This window comes from Balaenoptera acutorostrata, chromosome 13, assembly GCF_949987535.1.
Source record: "Balaenoptera acutorostrata chromosome 13, mBalAcu1.1, whole genome shotgun sequence".
Taxonomy (NCBI): Eukaryota; Metazoa; Chordata; class Mammalia; order Artiodactyla; family Balaenopteridae; genus Balaenoptera; species Balaenoptera acutorostrata.
Genome location: NC_080076.1, coordinates 4485851 through 4509159, shown reverse-complemented (window position 1 = coordinate 4509159; position 23309 = coordinate 4485851). Strand labels below are relative to the sequence as shown.

The 23309-nt window shown below is 41.0% G+C and overlaps 1 protein-coding gene across 4 annotated transcripts in view; it reads left to right on the top strand.

Moving 5' to 3' along the window:
- ZNF407 (zinc finger protein 407) overlaps positions 1 to 23309 on the top strand; it is a 420134-nt gene that overhangs the window by 984 nt on the left and 395841 nt on the right. The window contains exon 1 of one of the 4 annotated variants that reach the window (XM_057526912.1): positions 71 to 240. The exons of 2 other annotated variants lie outside the window; for them this stretch is intronic. The gene's annotated coding sequence lies outside the window, so the exon portion shown is untranslated. Of the gene's footprint in view, positions 1 to 70; positions 241 to 1233; positions 1318 to 23309 lie in introns of those variants that run through there. One more of the 4 variants, XM_057526913.1, reaches the window with a different exon arrangement.

Here is a 23309-nt window from a genome sequence, read left to right as displayed (position 1 = left end):
CAGCGGTCTGGAGCGCTGGTGCCCGAGAGCGGCGCGACCGGAAGGGTGGGTCCTGTCCGCTCGGGTTCAGCCGCTCCGCCCTGGACGGAGACCCCAGGCTGCCGCACACCACTTTTTGCAGCAGCGGGTACCCCTCTTCCCAGCTAGCGGGCACGTTCTGTGTGTGCTTGCCCGCTTTCTGGGGACCAGTCTGGTGGAGGCGGGTGGCAGGAGCGGCTGACCCCTGTCGGCTGCGTCGAGGTGGGAATAGCTTATTTTCAAGGGGGAATTCTGGAGTGGGATATCTTGGCAGGGCTGGCATCCAGGGACACACGAGTAGGATTTCTTTTTTTATAGGTAACCATAGCCCTAATGGTGACTGAGGTATATAACGTTACAGCTCGTGCCCGTGGAACTAATTACAGTGTGCACCTGTTCTGCGGTGAGGTGTTAGTCCAGCTGAAACACCGTACAGGGAAGGGCGCTGATTATCTGTTGACTAGAACATCATTAGGAGAGCTCATTTGATATATACTCTGTACACTTTATTTAGCACAGCAGTCTTGTAGAGCAGGAATTAACCCCTTTCCACCAACTGAGACCCAGATTAAATAACTTGACCAAAGTTAACGTCCGGATTCAAATCTCAAATGTTTGTTATTCATTCTTCTTCAAGTTTGCTACATGTGAAATTACTAACTCCTAGTGTCACGTATGGAAAACACTAAGGCGGGGACTTCCCTGGTGGTCCAGTGGGTAAGACTCTGTGCTCCCAATGCAGGGGACCCCGGGTTCGATCCCTGGTCCGGGAACTAGATCCCGCATGCATGCTGCAACTAAGAAGCTGGCAAGCCGCAACTAAGAAGCCGGCATGCCGCAACGAATGATCCCTAGTGCCGCAACGAAGACCCGGCGCAGCCAAGTAAACAAATAAACAAACAAACAAAACCCGCCAAGGCAAGGCTCTGTAGTAGCTAATGTCTTCTTAAATGATGTGTAAGACAGTTGTGATGATTGCTGATAGCGCAGTTGCTATTGGTGCCTTTAAAAAACAAAAAAAACCTGGGATTTTGGAATAATTTCAGATTTACACGAAAGCTGCAAGATAGGACAGAGTTCCACTGGTGTTTAACAAAGCAAGTGGCTCCACTTAATAATCACTGGTCCCCGCTTCATGCCAGACACCATTTTAGTGCAGGAGAGGGTAACGTACTGCCCTAGACGATTTCAGGGTCCGTTGGCGGAGACGGATACATAAACCAACGGAAAGCCTTTTGCCAAGTGCTGAAATGGAGATACGGGAGCACGGAGGAAATGATCACTGCTGGGGCAGGAGTGGTGAGAGCTTACAGGATATATTTGAGTGGAGATCTTAAGGGTTAATGGGTATTCACTTGATTGATGGAACATTTTCCCCAACATTCATTCTAATTAGGTTTGTTTTATTAGAGGAGAACTCTCTTTTATAAAACACTCTTCTGTTTGATTCACCTCCCTCTCTCACAGCCCCTCTAAGAAGAGATTTGTTTCACAGGTATCACAGGTTGCGAGAAGCATCCCAGTTTATAAATCCATGAACAGGAGGATAAATGAAAACTGTGTAGTAATGGAAATATCTAGATCTATACATTTTAAAATCCTTTGATTTTCTTGCTTGTGAATACTTCCTGTGGTTCGATCACAGTCGTTATGAGAGGTCACGGAGCACAGTTCTGCACTGTAACTTGGCGTGTTAGATCCCCACACCAGAGGGGACATGTGAGTGTCTTAGTCAGCTCTTGCTGCTATAACAAAATACCATAGCCTGGGTAGCTGAAACAACAAACATTTATTTATCACAGTTCTGGAGGTTGAGAAGTCCCAGATCGAGGTGCCGATTCCTGCTGAGGGAATCTTCCTGGCTTGCGGATAGCCACCTTCTTGCTCTGTTGTCACATGGCAGAGAGCGAGAGAACTCTGGTCTCTCTTCCTCTTGTGAGGACACTGATCCCATCTTGGGGGCCTCACCCTCATGATCTCAGGTAAACCTACCTTCCAGAGGCCCCGTCTCTAAATACTGGCACATTGGGGAGTAGGGCTTCAACATACGAATTTGGGATGGGGGCTGGGGGCGGGAATTATAATTCAGTCTGTAGTGTAGGTTTCTTGGAAGTTTTGTTATTATGTGGAATTCCTCCAAAATAGACTTGATACAGAACTAAATAGGAAACTGTAAAATTAGAGTTTATATGGCTTTCACTAAAGCAAAGTTAACGCAGTTTTATTTAAAATAATAAGAAATATGATTCAGAGACCAGTTGATGAAAGGGAGAAATTTTAATTGTTTCATTTGGATGAAAGAGAAATATGTGAAATGCTGTGGTTCTCTTTTCACTTTTAGGCCTCATAGAGTTGTCCCATTTTAGAGGGCATAAGGACCGTGGCAGTGATCTATTTTCATTCTCTCATTGTCTGATGAGGAGGCTGAGCCCCCCAGAAGCTAAGTGACAAACATGTCTCAGAAATTAGTGGCAGAACAAGGATTAGAATCAGGCCCCCTGATTTATAGGCTAGTCTTTCTGCTCTTGGAAGCATCAGTAGTTCTCAAATTTAAGGTGCATCAGAGTCACTGGGGGGCTTGTGAAAACACAGATGCGGGGCATCACCCAGGGACTCCGATTCAGCAGGTCTGCGCTGGGCCTGGGAAGTTGCACTTCTGACAGGTGCCTGGGTGATGTTGAAGCTGCGGCCTCTGAGGCCACACTTCGGGAGCCCTGGCCTCACGTGATGTTGCCTTTGATCTCTCATAAGAGGAGAGTAAGTAAACCTCAGCAGGTTTTATCCGCCTCACCTTCTCCCTGGTACTCAGAGAATCAAGTTTTTAAGTTTTGTATCACACACAGTAACGCATAAACAACATATGATTAGATGAAAAATAAGGACTGGAAATGGAGTATTTCTCAGAGTCATTTTGGCATATTCAAGGGTAATTTTTGGAGACAATTCTAGTGGTCAGAGCCACTTACTACTGAAGGGGCTACACGTGAGCTGTGAGAGCCCCCAGTCTTACCAACATTCACGCTGAAAAGGGTGTCCAGGTTGATTGCTAGGTTGTATGGGAGTAAAAAGTTACTTCCAGCTTTGTTTTTCTATGCTTTTCTATGTTGTTTTGTGTACTAAAATGTTCTTTTCTTACATATCAAAATCTTGTTGGGCCCAAGCACAGATTACATGCCTGTAATAGATGTTGAAGAAATGTAAGTTGAATTAAATTAAAAAAGAGTAAGGGGGAAAGTAAGGTAGGTCATTTACCTGGAAAGTTACTCTGCTCTCTAGATGATCCCAGTCATGGGCTTTTCTTGAATAATTGCCATTTATTCCAGTTTACACCTTAGTTGCAATTATTGGGATTTTTTTAAAGCATAGTTATTGGAGGAGGTAGCTAGCATATTTTTATGTTAGAGTTAATGAGCGATCCCTATACCTTTTTATCTTGCATCTTAAATAATTTTTAAAAACTTTTTACTTTGAAATAATTGTGGAATTACAAAAAAATTTCTAAAATAGTCCAGAGAGTTCTATATGTCTTCTAACCAGGTCTCTTTGTTAACACGTTATGTAACTGTAGTGCAGTTACCAAAACCGGGCAGTTGATACAGTTAATCTAAAGACTTGATTTGAGTTTCACCACTGATGTCCTTTTTCTGGTTCAGCATCCAACCCAGTATCCCACGTTGCATTTAGTTATCATGCCTCTGTAGTCTCTTCCAATCTGTGACAGTTCCTTTTAGGTTTATATTCCATGACCTTGATACTTCTGAGGAGTACTGGTCAGTTATGTTGTAGAATGTTAGTGGGTTTGAATTTGCGTCGTGTTCTTTCAGGATTAAATTGAGGGTTAGGCATTTTTGGCAAGAATACCACAGCGGTGAAGTTTGCCCTCAGTGCATCGTATTGGAATGCACGTGATGTAGATATATTTTATCAGTGGTAAATATTAACTTTGACCTCTTGGTTGAGGTGGTGTCTGGCATCTTTCTGTGCTCTAAGATTAAACATTTTCTCTTTGTAATTAATGACCCTCCTAATTTGCCTGATTTTGGTGCAAAAGTTTAAAATAAGTGAACATCTAATGTCAGAATCCTTTGAACCTGACCCTAACTGTGGAATACTTATTATCTTGGGAGGCTTCAGTACTATTTGTTAGACTCAAACATAGCTGGAAAGGGTAGAGGTTTCACTGCTGGAAGAACAGTTATTTGCTCAAGAACTTGTACTTGATCTCGGGCAGTATTCGGCTTGAATTGGCAACAGTGGAAGCTGTTTGTCCGATTGTTTTGCTTTGGTTCTGTGACCTGTCTCACATGTGTCTTCCAGTGCACGACTTTCCATAATTGTGCTGCTTTCTTAAGAATTCTCCCTGGAGCATTTAGACGATGGATGCACTTCAGTTCATCACGAGGCAGTTGCTCCTGGTATCCCACTGCTTACCCACTTGCCAGCCCATGGAGCTGGGGCACGTGCTTTCCTTGCTAATGGAATTGCTGGCTATATTACACATATAAATTATCTCTATTTCCGAAATGCGTGTGCCTTTAATATCCTAACCTGAGTCAGTTGGAAGATACATACCTGGTCTGTCTCCTCTCAGTGCCTGTAAGCTCCTTGGAGGCAGGGGGCAGATCCCTCTTTCTGTTTACTCAGTAACTTGCTTGGTACCTAGCACATAGAGGCACTCAATAAATATTTATGAGTAAATGAATGTTGTATGTGCGTCTTGTTAAGTGTTTTTATAAGCTACGGGAATACTGTGACCATCTCCCCCGGTCAGTACAGCTCTGTAATCCGCACAGGATGCCAGTCTATGGCTGTGCCGTGGCGGCTGCATCTTCAGCTGGTGCCTCATTGCTGGACCTTAGGTCGTTCCCAGTTTTTTCTCGTGTGAAGAGTTCCTTGGTGCATATCCTTAAACACATATTTCGTCTGGTTATTTCTTTAAGGTAAATTCTGTAAAGAGTCACTGATAGCTCAAAAGAAGATACACATTTTAAGGTTTCTGATATATAAATTGTAAAATTACCCTCTTGAAAGGTTGTATAGATTTATATCCTAACCAGTACTATTGAGAATGCACATTTTCCCACACTTTCCCCAATGCTTTTTTTTTTTTTTTTTTTAAGAATAATCCAACATTTTTTTGGTATTTTTTAAAGATGCTTCTTGGAGTGTGGAGAGTGGGGATCATATTCTGACTAATTTGCTAAAACTTTCCAAGTTTTCATGTTGAAAATTTCCAGCTTTTTGTTTTCCTCAATGAGAGAGCAGAATAAACCTCAACAAAACAGTGATTAACATCTAACCAATATATCACTTGGGGCACTTATTGTGTATAGTTATTGTTGGCTGTATCTGTGGCCCTTACCAAACAGGAAACTTCTTAGCAGTGGGATATGTTTCTAATTCACATCATTCACCAAAATCAACTACAGGTCAATTAAAGGCTTATATGTAGAAGGCAAAACTATGAAACTTTTAGAAGACAATGTAGGGCAATAGTTGTATTACTCTGTTAGAGGGAAAAGGTTCTTAAATTATAGAAGGTGCAAACCATAAAAGAAAGGATTGATGTGTTTGACAACCTTGATATTGACAACTTTTGTTTATTAAAAGAAACCATCAAGAAAGTGAACAGACAAGTCACAAGTGAGAATAGATCTTTTAGTACATATTACTGATAAAAGTTTAGTGTCCAGAAAGGTGAACAGCTGCAAATCTATAAGAACAATAGGCAAATGGGCAAAGGACCTGAATAGGCATTTCACAGAAGAGGAAACCTGAATGCAGAGATTCTCAACTTCATCAGTAATTAGAGAACTGCAAATTAGGACCAACATGGTATATAGTTTCATACATGCTAATTTGGCAACCGTGTAAAAATCTGACAATATCTGCTGTTCAGGAGGGTAGGAAGCATTCTAGTGAATGCTAAGAGGGAGTGTACATTGGTACAATAACTTTGGAATTAACTAGTAAAGTTAAAGAGGCGTGTACCCTTTGACCCAGTAATTCTACTCCTATGTCTTTATCCTAGAGTGTTGCTTCTGCGTTGTGTTCCCATCATCTCCTGGGAAGTTGTTAGAAACGCACATTTTGGAGCCCCACCCTAGACCTACTGAATCAGAAACCTTGGGGATGGGCCAGCTTTCTGTTTTAGCAAGCCCTCCAGGTGATTTGATGCATGCTAAAATGGGCACACCACTGCCCCAGAGAAACTCGGGTCCATGAATGACTGGAGACATGTACAGGAATGCTCACCCTTGCACTGTTCGTAAAAGACAAACCTTGGAAGCCACGCCCATCACAGGAGAATGAATAAATTGTACTATATTCCTGTAGTGAAGTACTGTGCAGTTGTGAAACCCAATGGACTTCAGGCACAGGCATCACCAAGGATAAGTATCAGGAACATTAACTTGAGGGAAAAAAAGCTACTTGCAGAAGAATGCATCTAGTATTTTTCCCTTTTTCTTTTTTAAGTTTAGAAACATGCAAAACAATTGCGTATTGTTAGGAATACAGGTATGGCAAAGTAGTAAAGAAAATAGGTAAATTATAAACAGAAAATACAAGTTAGTGGGTAGCTGTGTAACAAGAGGGAAGGTGATAGGCACACCAAGAGGGACTTCAAAGACAAGAATTTAATTTTCTTAAACTGTGATCTGTACTCAGGTTTTTGTTATATTATGCTTAATATCTTTGTACACATTAAAATTATTTTTATATCTACCAAATATTTTAAAAACAAACTTTCTTTTTTGCAGTGTCCATCTACACAGGGTCTATTCAGTTTGTATGAAAAAAATAATGATGGGGGTGACGGTGGTCAAGATACATTCTTGTTGGACTGTGGTGTGACAGTGCTCTCCGGAGTAGAGGTACCAGGGAGGAGACTGGTTTCGAGGGCGAGGAGTGTGAACGCTTGCTGGGCGCCCACTGTGCGCGCACACTCATTAGCTGAGGAAGGAGCCACCCGGTGAACCCGGGGAGGGGGGTCAGGTCACTACCGCCCTGTGTCACAGAGGCGGGGGGGTCCTGTGGGCACACAGGGGGAAGAGGTGGAGGAAGTCTCTGACTCTGTCAGAGAAGGTCAGAGGAAGACAGTCGCAGACAAAGCAGAGTTGTGTCCCAGAGTGTTGTGAGTTACAGAAAAAAAGGCAAAGTCCAAGTAGGAATGGGAGTAGAGAGCAGGACTGGTGAAGGGTGTATTCACCCCCATTTTCCAAGTTACTTGATTTTGCTAGGTTTGTTTTTAAACCAGTGTACATGACTTTATTATTCTAGTAAATGGCAAGTCTAGAAAGCAGAAAAAGTAATTGTATTTTGTTGTTAGTTCTGAGGATTGCATCTTCCAGTTCATTAGGAAGTGGTAGTATCGTGCCGTAGGATTTAGGAAATCATACTTCTTTGCTTAGGCTGCTAAAAAGGGCACTTTTGGGAAACCTACCTTTGCCTATTTTGCCTATTTTTTTTTTTTCCTAGCCTTTGATAAAATTTTTTGGAGTATCGTATGTATCCCATATTACGAGGACTATTTTTAAATAAACATTACTTATGTCGTAAACCTTTTTAAGCCATCGTGGTATGACAGTCGCGCCTTGAAATGAGCAAGTATAGGAAAAATAAAAAGATGGTTATAGAAGCCCTAAGTCAAGTTACACGTCCTATGGAACCAAATAGTTGTACTATTTTTGTTTGATATTCGGAGTGCTAAATTTGTCTAAAGCAGAACTGTCAAGCATTTGTAATTATGTAATGTCATACTTTCTATGACATTACAGAGCCAGCCCCTCACTAAGAAGCTGACAGCCCGTGAGAGTCCTTCCATAGCAGGATGTCTGCATTTCAGACACATATAGTGCTTGTCGCAGATCCCTGATGGGCAAATGTAGAAAGTAGGCTTCTTCAAATGGGTTTTAGGTACTTCAGCTCTTCTAGTTTCAGCTGTATTTTGCTAAAGCTAGATAATCTCAGTCTTAGTTCTCAGTGTTTTTCAATGTGTTTGATGTTCATACTTTTGTTTTCTCTTATATGCTGTACTTTTTACTTTTTATTAAAAAATAAAATAGTTTTAAATAAAAACAAGTAAGGTAATAAGAAGCCTCCTTGGGAAAAGATATTGCTTAACACAGTTGGAGTAGTACCAGGTTACATCATCCAATGTAACCAAAGCCTAGCTTGCTTGTCAGTTACTAAATGTAATGGAAACTTTGTGTTTTAAACCTAGAACAAGCAACAAACCACTTCTTTCCAAGGGTACAATTCATTTGTGAATTATTGTGAATTAGGGATCAAAATTTGATATATAATTATTGGATCAGTTATCATAGAATGGGGAATCACAGTTATACGAGTGCATAAAATTGTAAAACTGTTAGAATTTAAACTAAGGTGTAATGTATGTTTAAAAATAGCCTAGAAAATTTAGATCATTCACAAAGTGGTAGTAGAAATTATAGTCTTTCAGAAAATGAGATCAAACGATTTTCATTAAGAATCTTCAGGGTCCATAATCTGGTTTCCTGTAGGGGTAGTGTTTAAAACCCTAGAGTTTCAGGGTGGTAGATTGAGACAGTGTTTGCTGAAAGTCACACTCAGAATACTGTTGTGTGGCCAGTTGTTATATAGGCAAATGAGTTCGGAATCTAGTGTGATGGCCCTGTTTAGTGCAGTACATTTTTCTCCTTCCTGATTCACCTTTCTTCCTCCCCCTTTTTTCCCTCTCCTCCTCTGCACCTCACCTCTGTCTGGTAAATGTATGTTAAGTATATATTGGTTCTTTTTGAGGTTAGGAGGGACTTTTATTCAGTGCGTCCCAAATCTGGCTCATCAGAATCAAACAGGGAGCTCTTTAGAACTACAGGCTTTTGTCCCCACCCTAGACTTTCTTAATCGGAATCTGTCCACGTGTAGGTCCAAGGGATTCATGTTTTGATGGTTAGCTAAATTTGTCAAATGACTGATATTGTCTATAATTCCCTTGTTTTACAAATGTGGAAGTGGTAGCTCTTAGTATGCTCTTCCAGGGGCAGTTGCATTTCTCAAAACAGGTCTTGGTAAGTCTTATGAAGATTAAAAGCCTTCATTAATGGTAGACTGACAAGTAGTGTGATAATTTTTGGATTGGTGTGTGGCAGAGATGGCTAGCTGTCCACCTAAATCAGTTCTTCCCTTCCACAAGGGACGGTTGCACAACTCTAGGTGACATTTTTCAGATTTCCTTGCAGCGAAGCAGGAATGAGTGGAAGTGGTAGGTGCCACTTTTGAGCCAAGGCTTTTAAAGAAGCAAACGCCCTGCCTCTTTCATGCTTGCTGTCGTGTTCTGTCAGCTGGATGCAGAGAATGAGGAAGCTCTGAGTCAGAGCATCAGGTTGGAAAGGGCCGGGATTTCTGAATCAGCCGGGAGCCGACTGCCTGCAGACCTGGAACACCTGCCTTGGGAGTTTGCAGGAGTGAGATAGGAACTTGTGTTGTGTTTGAGCCATTTTCAAGTCCACTTATTATAGCAGTTATGGAATTAGGGCATTAACTTCTTGTTAGGGTGAGTCTAGCCACTGTACCCACCACTGAAGGAAAGGCAGTTTATGAATATGTAGAAGATTAGTATTCTGCAGTTTTTCTTCTCCACATATATAATTCTCTTATCTATTCCTCAGGCTGCAGAAGCGTAATGTTACAGAGTTAGGACATTTTATTAGGCCGCAGTGTTTTCTTAAAGGTATAGTCTGAGGTAGCCAGTACTTGTGTGAAAATTAATAAGTGAAGACTTGTGATGCCAGCTATGAAGGGTTGCCTGCCATGGGGAAGGGAGGGATTTTCAGAACACTCTTATCTACAGACGAATTTAGAGCTGAGAATCCTTATCTATTTTTATTGACTTCTTAGAATTTATACAAAAAATTAGTAAATAAATAAGGTATGAATGTAGAGTTTTCCACACTTTAGTCATTTATTTATTCCTTCATTGTTTTTGCTATATTTTACTCCACAGTATTTTACCTCACTTTTTATTTTTTAAATTTAGCCTTGTCATAAGAAGTAATGTATGTGGAGTCATAGGTTGGTATGTTATTTTTTTCCCCTAATATTCATGCTAATAATACACACTTATTTAAAAGTCCTTACTTGTGGTACATAACTTTATTTTAAATGCCTGTAGTGTATTTCTGTCATACTTGGGAAATACTGTTCACATGATGAATACTATTTTAGTGTCTTCAGTGCTTAATCCATAACATTCTTATTGATTGATTGATTGATTGCCACACTGAGCGGCTTGCAGGATCTCAGTTCCCCAACCAGGGATTGAACCCGGGCCAGGGCAGTGAAACTGCCAAATCCTAACTGCTGGACCACCAGGGAACTCCCCATAACATTCTGGTAGAAGTAAATGCAGTCACCTGGAAACTAGCAGACCAGCTATGTCTAGTGGGACTGTGGGTACAGTGTTTTCCTATTCACACTATAGACTGTTATCAGTACTCTCTTTGCTACTGGAAAGAGTCATTAGCATCCTTAAATCTCATCACATTAGAGAGCCAATTCCAGAAACCTCAGTTCCAATTCAAGGGAAAATCCTATTCCTCTAGAACCACTCTCAGTATCAAAATCTGTATCAGTCAGGATTCTCTAGAGAATCAATAGGATGTATACAAATATATGTAAGAGGGGATTTTTTTTTTATAGGAGTTGGCTAATGTGGATATGGAGGCCTAGAAGTCCCACATTCTTCTTTCTGCAGGCTCGAGAAACAGGAAAGCTGGTGATATAATTCAGTCTGAGTTTGACGGCTCAAAAACCGGGAATGCTGATGTCTGAGGGCAGGAGAAAGTGGATGTCCCAACTCAAGGGAAAACAGCAAATTTGACCTTCCTCCACCTCTCCACCGTCTTGTTCTATTCAGGCCCTCAACAAATTGGGTGTTGCCAACCCACACTGGTGAGGGTGGATCTTTTTTATTCAGTCTACCATTCAAATGCTTATCCCTTCCGGAAACACCCTCACAGATGGACCCGGAAATAATATTTTACCGGCTGTCTGTGCATGCCTTAGCCCCCCACACATACAGTTAACCATCACAGTACTTTTGGTCAGCTGACCTAGCATGCCCTTAGTGGCACGTTTTCCTGCCACCATAGGATCCAGTCTGAGAACACATAGCACGTTTAGTTGTCATGTCTCCTTAGCCTCCTTTAATCTGGAACATTTCCATAGTCTGTCTTTGTCTTTTATGACATTGACATTTGTGAAGAATGCAGTCCTCCCCACATTTTTTTTTTTTGTCTTCAAATAAAACATTCCTCACTCTGTGTTGTGTGCTGTCTCCTCTTAATTAGCTGCAGGTTCGGCATTCTCAGATGCAGTGATGCACAGGTGTCCTCTCCTCCTCAGGGTGTTATATCTGCAGGCATCCCATGTCCGCCTTCATTGAGGATGTTAATTTGATCCCCCTGGCAAGGAGTAGCTGAGTTATCCACCATATAATTACTGAATATTTTTTCTTCCCTTGCAGCAAATAAGCAGTTTGTAGGGAGATGGTTTAATGCCATTCAAACATTTTGCACATCACAATTGCCCCCCTAGAATTGGCATCCATTGATAGTTCTTGCCCGATACGGTCTCTGTCAGTATGATTTTCTATCCCCTCACTCCCTCCACATTTACCAGTTGGCCCTCAGCATTCTGCTGTAACCTTTGCCCTGTCAGCCCATCCATTTGTCTGTCTAATCAGTCTCTCTGTCTCTCTCCCAGCCATCAGTATGGACTTCTTCATACCTGCTTTTAATGGTTTACTGGCACTAACGACTCTGGCGCTCACGTTGTCCCAGATTTAGTCAGTAGGCACCTCTTCAAGCTGACTCCTGTGTCTTTGTCCCAACATTTTCTAAAAACATTTCTCCCCACTTCGTGACATGATAAGATGCTCCAGGCTCATGGTGTACTGACCCTGCCCCCGGCCTAGAATCTGCCATTCCTTGAGGAGCCGGGTTCTGTTTAGTGAGGAGGTATCGGAGGCCGCGATGTGGGTGCCAGCTACTGGGCATATACCCTGAGAAAACCATAATTCAACAAGAGTCATGTACCACAGTGTTCATTGCAGCTCTATTTACAATAGCCAGGACATGGAAGCAACCTAAGTGTCCATCGACAGATGAATGGATAAAGAAGATGTGGCACATATATACACTGGAATATTACTCAGCCATGAAAAGAAATGAAATGGAGTTATGTGTAGTGAGGTGGATGGACCTAGATAGAGTCTGTCATACAGAGTGCAGTAAGTCAGAAAGAGAAAAACAAATACAGTATGCTAACACATATATATGGAATCTAAGGGGAAAAAAAAGTCATGAAGAACTTAGTGGCAAGACGGGAATAAAGACACAGACTTACTAGAGAATGGACTTGAGGATATGGGGAGGGGGAAGGGTAAGCTGTGACAAAGTGAGAGAGTGGCATGGACATATATACACTACTAACCGTAAAATAGATAGCTAGTGGGAAGCAACCGCATAGCACAGGGAGATCAGCTCTGTGCTTTGTGACCACCTAGAGGGGTGGGATAGGGAGGGTGGGAGGGAGGGAGACACAAGAGGGAGGGGATATGGGGATATATGTATATGTATAACTGTGCTTGTTATTGGTCTTCCTCCTCCTCTCTTGAGTTTAGTGGGTGCTCTGATGGCCGTAGGGATATTTCTTGGTGTCCCTGGGTGTTTGACCAAAATTAGACCCCAAACATCTCCGACTTTTACAAGTCACCCCTTAAATTTACTTTTATTTGTAAGATTTTGATTCTCAGTTTATTCTTAGAACCACAATCATAAATGTATTTCTACCTTGCTCTTCCCTTCTTGAGAGGAGTTATCATTTTCCGTTACTTACCATGTGTAGAGACTTTTTTTAAGCTGCCCCTTTAGTTTCCTCCCCCCCAAAGTAATACATTTAGGAAAGAGTATAGGAAAAAGCCAGGAAGAAGAAAAAATTACCTATAATTTCATCACCCAGAGGAAAATAAAAACTATTAACCTTATTAGATAATTGGACTTGGTTAGAACTATATCCATTTTTAAAATTTAATACTGAAGTTTTCTCTTTTCTAAATATACTTTCTTAACATTCATATCTTTGATACCTAGTAATTTATATTCCAAAAATCTTGAAGCTTGATAGTTTTATATCATGTGTTAGCTTATCGACATTTGGAATTACAGTGTTTTCCAGATTTCTTCCAAAGTTAGTAGTTTTAGTCTGTTTTCCTTGCCGTTCTTTGATTAGCCATGGTATTAATCCATCTCTTCAGTGGACCTGAGGAATCTGTTTAAGCAAGAACAGTGTGGAACGTGTCTTTAGCTGTTTTTTTGTTATTTTTCCTCCATTTTTACGTTTTGGAAATAGCCTTTTTCTTCGTATTATTCCTGCTGGAATGAAAAACAGATCCATTCTTTTTTCTACTGGTTGAGTGTTCAACATTTTTTTTATTGTGAGTGAGGGATTTTCTCATGGAATTTAGAAATCTTAGTCCTTCTCTCTCACTTTGCAAATGAGGAAACTGAAGCTCAGAAAAGTTAACTGTTTGCCATGTGTCCTGCAGTGTATTGTTAGAATAGTTGGGCCTCCTTACTTGTATATGAATGTTCCTTTTCACTAGTGTTTAACATTTGCAGTGTAAATGCATTGTGTTTTTTAAATTTTTTTCTCCTCGTTCTCTTCCCTTCCTCAGCATTCGTATGCTTTGTGCTTCATTTTCTTACCTTTTGAAAAAGATGAAAGGAAAATTTAAGGAAAGTATACTAACTTTTACTATGGAATGCTTTTTTTTTTATGGCTGCATTATAAATTCTTGAAAATAAAGGGCCTAATGGAAACACTTAATGGGAAAGCAGGGGCTCTATCACATGTACCTCCCCCCCCCACTTTTAGTGAATAGACTGTTTAAACTAAATTAAGTAAAGGGTATAAATTCTGTTGTTTCAGTTTTAACATTTCATGACTGATTTTATAGATGAAATTATGTTTTACAATAAATAGGAAGAATTTATACAGCCTGTTCTATTTGATGTGAAACAGCAAATCCCATTTCTCTGTAGCTGTAAAGAAAATTCATTATAATGTCTTCAGTTGTAAGAGATGGTTTCATTGTGATTAGTTACACTGATAATGAAACAACCTTTTCATGTGGCATAAGATACAAACGATCCTATGTGTCTGCTTTTAATGGCATTGAATTTTTTCATTTTCTACTTTACTCATAGAATCTTCATTCCTTTTATTATTTTTCTATTCCAGTAAGAATTTCCTTTCTTAAAAAAAATCAAAACAATTAGAAATACTAGCAGAAAGTTGATTTTAAAAATACTTTTTGAAAGGAGATATATTAAATACCATAAAAGGTACATTTGTCAGAGATGGTTGATATAAGATAGTCATAAAATTAACTTTATTATGGGATCGATTAACGTATTTGGAAAATAGTACTTGAAGTGTAGGAAGATTTTAAAAAAAGAAATAGCCAGGTAAGAAGGCTGAGCTAACTTTACAGTATATTTTTGTCCTGTGATTTGTTGTTTTTTATTGGTATTAATACATCTTCACAAGTAGTGTTGGAAAGGTGGCAATCTTTGATGAAGGGATGACGATTTACTTATTCTGTTTTGGTTACCATGGTTTGATCCCTTTTAGTATGACTTTTTAGTGATTGTTTTAGCTCTCACTTAGGCACTAAAGAAATATTCTAATTTTTAACTTGCACACAGAATCAAATTGGATATTTGAAATAGACCATGGGTACCCCTGGAATAGAAACAATATTCTATTCTGACTTGAGTGAGAATTTTTTTTTCTCCATCTGATAGTTTTACTTTACTCTGACCATTTGGGCTTGGGAGCACATAGTTCTAGCCTGCTTGTCTTCAGTGCGTCCTTGGACTGGCTGGGGAAGGTTCTTTTTAGGATTAAGCTGGACATGGCACGTGAGATGCTTTGGAGGTGAAGCTTAACCAGGTACAGGTCCTGTGGCCGGAGACCCCTGCATCTCCTGAGCTTGGATGCCTCCTGCCAGGGGAAGGTGGGGGAGTTACGCCGTCTGGGGGCCAGGATTGCGGCCTGTTCAGCCCCGACGACCTGTGGCTGTTCATGCGTTTACTGCATGGGCCGCCTCCTCAGGTTTGGGGAATGTTAGGTTGTAGGCTGCTACCAACCCGACTCTAGCTGGAAAGGAACTCATGGCTACCGTTAGCTCTGAGGCAGGTCGCTTGCTATCAGTGAATCTGGGGGCCTATAAGAAGGAAAGGCCTCCTCCAAAATGAGCAGGTCTTTCAGAAATATTAAGACTTTTCTTTTATTCCATATAGATGTAAATTTAAAATCCCACCTCATCTCTTTAATAACTCTCCATCTCATTACACCACTTTTCCACTGTACGCTGTATCAGATCTGATTTCGGTAGTGGGAGAGGCATCAATGTAAATGTCAGTTTCTTAAGTTCTAAAATCTTACGGAAGTTTGATAGGAATTCTGCCCTCGATATGCATTTCACAGTATACTTCACTTAACATTTATTGACCTCCTCCTGTGTAGCTTAATACTATTTTGCTAGTACAGAAGATTCCTGTTAAAGGTTGGAGCATATAGGAAAGGAAATTATGTATAAACTACATATAAAGGAGGGGTGAACTTGAGCCGATCTGTTCCTGACAAGGTGTAAAGGGAGAGAACGGGCATTATATTAGTAGTCCAGTGCTATATAACAAATTACGTCAAAACACGGGGCTTCAAGCCAGTTTCTGCGGTCAGGGATTTGGGAGTGGGCTCACCTGGGTGGCTGTGCGCCAGGTCTCTCGTGGGCCGCGTCCCTGAAGTGCCTGAAGGCTCGCCTGGGGCTGGAGGAGCTGCTCCCTCGTCGCTGGCGGCAGAGTTCCTCTGGCTCTGGGTGGTGAAGCTTCAGTCCCTCGCCACCTCCTGGAGCCCGCCTCGTAGGCTGCAGGGGTGCCCTCCCGCATCCCCGGACAGGGTGCGGCAAGGGAAGGGGGCAGGCCCGAAGCGTGGTGGAGCTCCCTCACTCCCGCTGTTTCTGTCCCTTCTAGGCAGGCCGGCAGGCCAGCCCACACCAAGGTGAGGGCTAGCCCCACCCTTTACCGGGACTGCCAGAGAATTCTGTGGACTCACTTTGAACCACCACAGGCTTTTTCCTGGGTGGGGAGAAGCACAGGTTTACACACATAGCTGAGGAGAGCATTGCAGCCAGTTCTCGGGACAGTGAGGAGGTGGGTTTTAGTGGACCCAGGTGTTCATGTGCTGGTCCCATTGCAAATAAACCACAGCTATATTACACATCCATTTGTGGTAAACTGCCTCCAGTGTTATCTAGTAAATGGTTTTTAGGGTGTTAAATTATACTCTTTTGTCATGGAAAAAATTATTCAACTTGTGAGCATTTTCATGGAAAAGTGGTTTTCTTTTTTTTTTGGGTAGGATCAGATGCTTTGTTTTGTGGCCTCTGTTAGGCATTGATGCTTCTGATGGGAGAGTTTGGTGAGAGGAGGATTACATAAAGTAAAGTACCCTTTTAATTACCCTTATGTTATGTACTTGGTGTTTGTAACCACAACGGATGCTTCAGACTTTCTCATTAGCAGCCTCTCCATAGGGATGTGGTGGTACTGTATTAAGTTAGTGATAGTATAATGGTAAGAGACGTATTTTCAATAAAAAGTCCAGTTGAAATGGTAGGTTAAGAAAGAGATCTGAGTAGTCCACTAATTTCCCTTTATTCTTGTCTCAGCTGTCGCCACTGCACATCATAATAGGCTTGTAGGGCGTTTTACCTGTCCTACCTTGACCTCCCAGGCCCAAAGGGAAAGGGCGAAGACCGTCGGGAGTTTCTGTATATGCCTGTGTGTGCACACCTGCCCTGCCACACATGTGTCCCCTGCTGTGATTTTACTCTTGGCCTGGTGCCAACGCGTGCCAACTTCACAGCGTTTGCATCAGGAATTTGGGTCGGTCTAGGAGGGATGAAGGTGAGCTGGCCTGGGGTGGAGGCGGGGAGAGGTGTTTCCTGCGTGGGTGGCCTCGTCATACTCCTGGGCGAGTGTGTCCCTGCATGTGTGAGAGACATAGCTCAGCCTCACTTACTGTACACTCAGCACAAAAGAGGGACGGGATGAAGAGAGACGCGGAGTCGAGATGCTGTGAGAGGTGGAGCGAAAGGGGAAAATTTCATCCGTGCTGCCCACAGTGAGGTTAGCATATGAAATGGTCGAATAACTGGTATGTTTCTCTACTAGTTCCTGAAATACTTTCTTAAAAATGCTGAAAAAAACTTCCTGTGAGAAATGGCCACCAGGTGTCATCAGAATGCTGCTATTGATTTGTTTTATTATTCTCTTTTTTAAATTTTTGAATTTTATTTTATTTATTTTTTTTATACGGCAGGTCCTTGTTAGTCATCAGCTTTATACACCTCAGTGTCTACATGTCGATCCCAATCGCCCAGTTCATCACACCACCACCACCATCCCCCGCCGCTTTCCCCTGTTGGTGTCCATACATTTGTTCTCTACATCTGTGTCTCTATTTCTGCCCTGTAAACCGGTTCATCTGTACCATTTTTCTAGGTTCTTATTATTGTTCTTAAAAAGTATATGCATGTTTTGATTTCTTTCTTGCACTTTTTTTTTCTCTTTTCTTTTTAAACTGTAGCAGAGACTATTTCAGTTAGAGTAGGGACTTTCTTTTGGGACATTTTCTTGGTGAGCTAATAATTTTTTATAGGTAAAATTGAAGATCATTATATAAAACTTACTTACTTATTTATTTATTTATTTATTTATTTTTAGTTGAGGAACAACTACTAGTTGAGGATTTGGATGAGAGTAGAAACTATAAGTGGAATTGCATATTTGAAAATCTTTGGCACGGTGAGGATGTGTGTTGAATGGTAATTGATGAATTTGTGTAGGAACCGTATGCTTTAAGAAGATTTGGTTTAATAATATATCTCATTATTTTAGTCTAAATACCTACTAAGTCTTCTGAATTTTGAAACCTTGCTGTGGGAAGAAATCGGAGACTCACTGGCTTCTCCAATGGGTACAAGTACCAGGACTTTCAGAAAGAACAGGGATTCTGCCTTACTTACTTTGAGGGTTGACAGTGAGTCCCATGCCTGTTCTGTTGTTTTGCTTTGTTCACAGAGAATTAAAGGTGCTTTCTGGTACATGGTACGCTTTCCATAAATGTTGAGTGAATGAATTAAATCTGCCTCCAGAAAAGAGTCCTTGAACTTTCCCAGTTGGGTGATTTTTGAATTCTGCTGTAGTAACCTAATAAGCTTTCTGATGAAGGTTTTTCTTTAAAAAAAAAAAAAAAAAAAAATATATATATATATATATATATATATATGTAAAAGGTTCCTCATTTCTGTTGAATCCCCTCTAGGTCACTTTAAGATACTTACTAAATCACCTTGCACTCCCGCTTACTGATGTCATTCTAGTTCAGGCCTTATAACTTAAACTATTATAATGCGCTCTTTCTGCCTCTAGACTTTCTCTACCCATGATATGTCCTGCATACTGAAAAATGAATCTTCCTGAAGCAGTGCTGTGTTTTGGTGACCCCCCACTGACACTACTGAATAAGTCCCAGTTCTTAATTCGGAGCCTCCTATGATGTGGTGTTGGTCATCTGCCTGGGTTTTAAGTTGCCCTGCAGTAGAAAGCCAGGGCTGTAGCTGTCTGCACTGCTGACAGTCTCACATGCTCATTGGGTGTGCTTTGCGGCTTTGCTAAGCCCTTTTTTCTACTTGAAATGTTTAACTGTTCCTACCTGCCCCCTCAACAAAAGAAAAAAACAGTTTTAGTGTCCTGGGGTTTAGCTCAAATGATATTTCTGCTCTTTTAGCCAAATAGTCTACTTGGCAGTATGGTCCCTTGCTCATTTATACTGCTGTAGTTCTTAGTTTATATCACACATGTGATCATATGTGGCCTTGTATTAGAGTTCCTTTCCATATATGTCACATGGCTCCTAATAGAATATGAGCCTGCTGAAGGCAAAGGTTGTGTTTGTATCATTTTAGTTCCTTTCATTTTCTGGGCAACTCAATATATGTATTTGTTGAATGTTTGTTGTTCTTTCTTGGTATAATGAGATGTTGAGTTATTTCATTAATTTAAAAAGTCAGTTGGGAAATAACAAATGTAGAAGCATTTTCTCCTTTTGTTTTAGAATTTTTGGAGCCATTCTGTAGAAGATAATGAAGAGCCTCATTATTTTGCTTCTGCATGTCATATTAATGTAGTCATTCTTTTGTCTCCAAAAATGTATGAGTCACGTGCCATCTATGGAGCACTGACTCTGAATAGACGTACGTGTGTGGGTCTTCCGTGGGTTGGTGTTTGTGTGTTCTGTGCATGTGCACCCGCTAGTGTCTGTAGTGAAGGTGGTGTAGCCGCCGGCCACAGCGGTGTCGGAAGAGGAGGAGATGAAAGGACTCATTATTGAAAGAAATTCTCACCGTTTTAGATTAAGCATTAAAAGGTTTTTAAAAATAACTCCTGTTATGAATGTTTTCAAACATATATGTATGCAAACACATAGAAAATTGATAGAATGGAATACTGAATCCCCATGTAACTGTCACTCAGCTTTCAGCACTGTTGGTACCTAGCCTTCACTAGGCTCCTGGACCAAAGTGTATCTCAGACACTTTTCATTTCATCAATAAATACTTAGATAGGAGACATTCCTTATTTCACAGTGAGATGTTTGTTCATTCTAGTACCTGTTGTGTGCTTGGAATTGTTCTAGGCTCTTGGAACATGTGAGTGGATAAAATAAACCATGCCCTTACGTTCTAGCTTGGGAGACAGAAAGCAAGGTAGACACATAAATAACCAGAACAAGGAAAAAATTGATTTCATCAAAATTTAAAACTTCTGCTTATCAAAAGACAACATTTATAAAATGGAAAGGGAGAAAATATTTGTAAAACATGTATCTGACAGGGGATTTATATCCAGAACACATAGGCTCAATAATAAAACAGACAGGTGTTGTAAGAAACGGGCCAAAGGCTAACAAGGACTTTGCGAAGCATGTAGCGTCGTTCAGCACCGTCGCTAGTTACCGGGGACATGCAGAGTAACTTCACACACACCCACTAGAAAGACTAAAATTGAAAAGGCTGACAGTGTCAAATGTTGGTGAGGAAGTGGATCAGTCACAATTCTTGACACTGCTGGTGGCCGTATAAAACAGTACAGCCACTTTGAACATCAGTCAGGCAATTTCTCATACAGTTAAGCACACACATCTGCCCTCCAGCCCAGCAAGGCCACCCCTAGGTGTTTACATAAAAGAAATGAAAATCTATGTTCATGAAAGACTTGTACAAGAATATTTATAGCAGCTTTATCATAATAGCCAAAAAGGGAAGCAGCTCGGTGTCCATCAGCAGAATTGTAAACCTGTGTGCTGGAATAGTGCTCAGCACTGAAGTGGAGCCCGTTGCTGACCCGTGCAACACAAGCATTGTGCTGAGCAGAAGAAGCCAGACCCTGCTTCCCGCCAGAAGTGTATATGTTGTCTGATGTCATTTATATGAACTTCGGGAAGAGGCAAAACTAATCTATTGTGGAAGAATTCTGAGCAGTGGTTACCTCCGGGTGCGGGAGGGGGGAGGGGAGTGGGTTACAGGGACTGAGCATGAAGGGCTTGAGAGAGTTTCGGGGGAGAAGGCAGTGTTCTCTGTCTTGAGAGGGGCAGTCCTGAGGGACCCTCTGCAGCTCTCTGGGCTTCTCTTTCTGCCATCTCTCCTCTCCTTTACTCTGCCCCGCAAGCTCTAGCTGCCCTCCTCTCTGTTGGGAGGTCCCTGGGCTCTGTCTGTGGCCTGCGTCCATTCTTCAGGCAGTAAGCTGGCGTTCACCTGGTTTGTTTCTCATCTCTCAGGATCACTATCTTTTGGTGCCCGATTTCCAGTGTCTTGTGCTGTTGTTTCATAGATTCTGTTTTTTTTTCTTTTTTATTTGTTTCATGCATGAGAGTAAATCCAGTCCCTGTGACTCTTGACCAGAAGTCGATGTCCTGGACTGGACAATATATCTATTAAAAAAAAAAAGTCTCACCCCTTAAAATGTAAGGCAGAGGTTTTGTGTTTTTTCTTTGCTTTAATTCCAGTATCTAGTACAACCAAAAATACTTGGCATACAGTAGGCCCTAAGTGAAGATTTTGGAACAGACACATGATTCATTCTTTCTTACTTTCTTTCCTCCTTTTGCTGTTGCATTACAAATGTTGAATAGCAAACCCAATGCTTTATCTAAAACAGCATTTTCTAAGAGGTCCTTTGGAACACTGGCCTCTTGATTCTTTATAAACAAAGGGCTCTGTAATGAAATTAGTTTGGGAAACACTTATGTACTGAGAAATTCTGTGATAAAGACACTTGTTTAAACCAGAGTTTTCTACACTTATTTGACCAGGGATATTTTTTCCCCTCAGAACACCTATTGACCTTTTATATAATTTATATTTTCTGGAACACATTCTGAAGAAATGGTGATCTGGTGTTGTACATCTTGTAAGTGTAATAAAACTATATACATTTATCTTTTTCACTCTTTTACAAGAGTGATACAATATGTTACTATATTACAATATATTGTAATAAATACAAGATATTTTTGTATGTAAATTACATATGATAATTTATATATTTTTAAGCAACTTTATTGGGATATTCACATACCATACAATTCACCCATTCATACTACGATTTAATGGATTTAAGTATGCTCACAGACATGTGCAACCATCACCACAGTAAACTTTAGAACGTCTTCATCACCTTTTAGCTATTATCCACCACTGCTACCCCACTGTCTCCCATCTCCTGTCCCGTGCTCCCGCCCAGCCCTAAGGAACCACTATTCTACTTTGTCTCTATAGATTTGCCTATTCTGGGTATTTCTTATAAAAGGAATCATATAGTATGTGGTCTTTTGTAACGGGCTTCCTTCACTTTGCGTAATGTTTCCAAAGTTCATCCATATCGTGGTTTGTATTAATACTTCATTCTTTCTGTGGCCGATTAACATTCTGTTGTACGGATGTACCTCATTTTGTTTACCCATTAATCTGTTGCTGAACATTTGGGTTGTTTCTACCTCCTGGCTATTGTGGATAATATGGCTATAAAAATTTGTGTCCAAGTTTTTGTGTGGACGTATGTTTTTATTTCTCTTGGGCATATACCTAGGAGTGGAATTGCTGGGCTGTAAGATACACTGTTTAATTGTTTGAGGAGCTGCCAGACTCTTTTCCAAAGTGGCATCATCATTTTACATCTCCACTAGCATTGTATGAGTGTTCTGATTTCTCCACATCCTCACCAACACTTGTTATTACCTGACTTCAAAAAATTTTTCTTTTTAATTTATTATTCATTTTTGGCTGTGCCGGGTTTTAGTTGCGGCATGCGGACTCTTAGCTGTGGCATGCATGTGGGATCTAGTTCCCTGACCAGGGGTCGAACCTGGGCCCCCTGCACTGGGAGTGTGGAGTCTTACCCACTGGACTACCAGGGAAGTCCCTTATCTGACTTTTTGATTCTAGCCATCGTAGTAGGTGTAAAGTGGTATTGCATTATAGTTTTGATATGCATTTCTCTGATGACTACTCATGTAGAGTATGTTTTCATGTGCTTTTTGGCCATTTGCGTATCTTCTTTGGGGAAATATATATTCAGCTCCTTTTCTTTAAAAATTTTTTTTATTTTTTAACTTTTGGCTGCGTTGGGTCTTTGTGGCTGTGTTGGGTCTTTGTTGCTGCACACAGGCTTTCTCTAGTTGCGGCGAGCAGGGGCTCCTCTTCGTTGCGTTGCGCGGGCTTCTCACTGCGGTGGCTTCTCTTGTTGTGGAGCATGGGCTCTAGGCACGAGGGCTCAGTAGTTGTGGCTCACGGGCTCTAGAGCACAGGCTCAGTAGTTGTGGTGCACGGGCTTAGTTACTCCGCGGTATGTGGGATCTTCCCGGACCAGGGCTCGAACCTGTGTCCCCTGCATTGGCAGGTGGATTCTTAACCACTGCACCACCAGGGAAGCCCCTCAGCTCCTTTTAAAATTAGATTTTTAAAAAATTATTGAGTTATAAGTTTTTTTTATATATATTCTAGATTAAGTCCTATATCAGATATTGATTTGCAGAACATTTTTCCCATCCCGTAGCTCGTCTTTTCACTTGTTTTTGGTGGTCTTTGAAGATAATGTCATTTGAAGCTTTTAATTTTG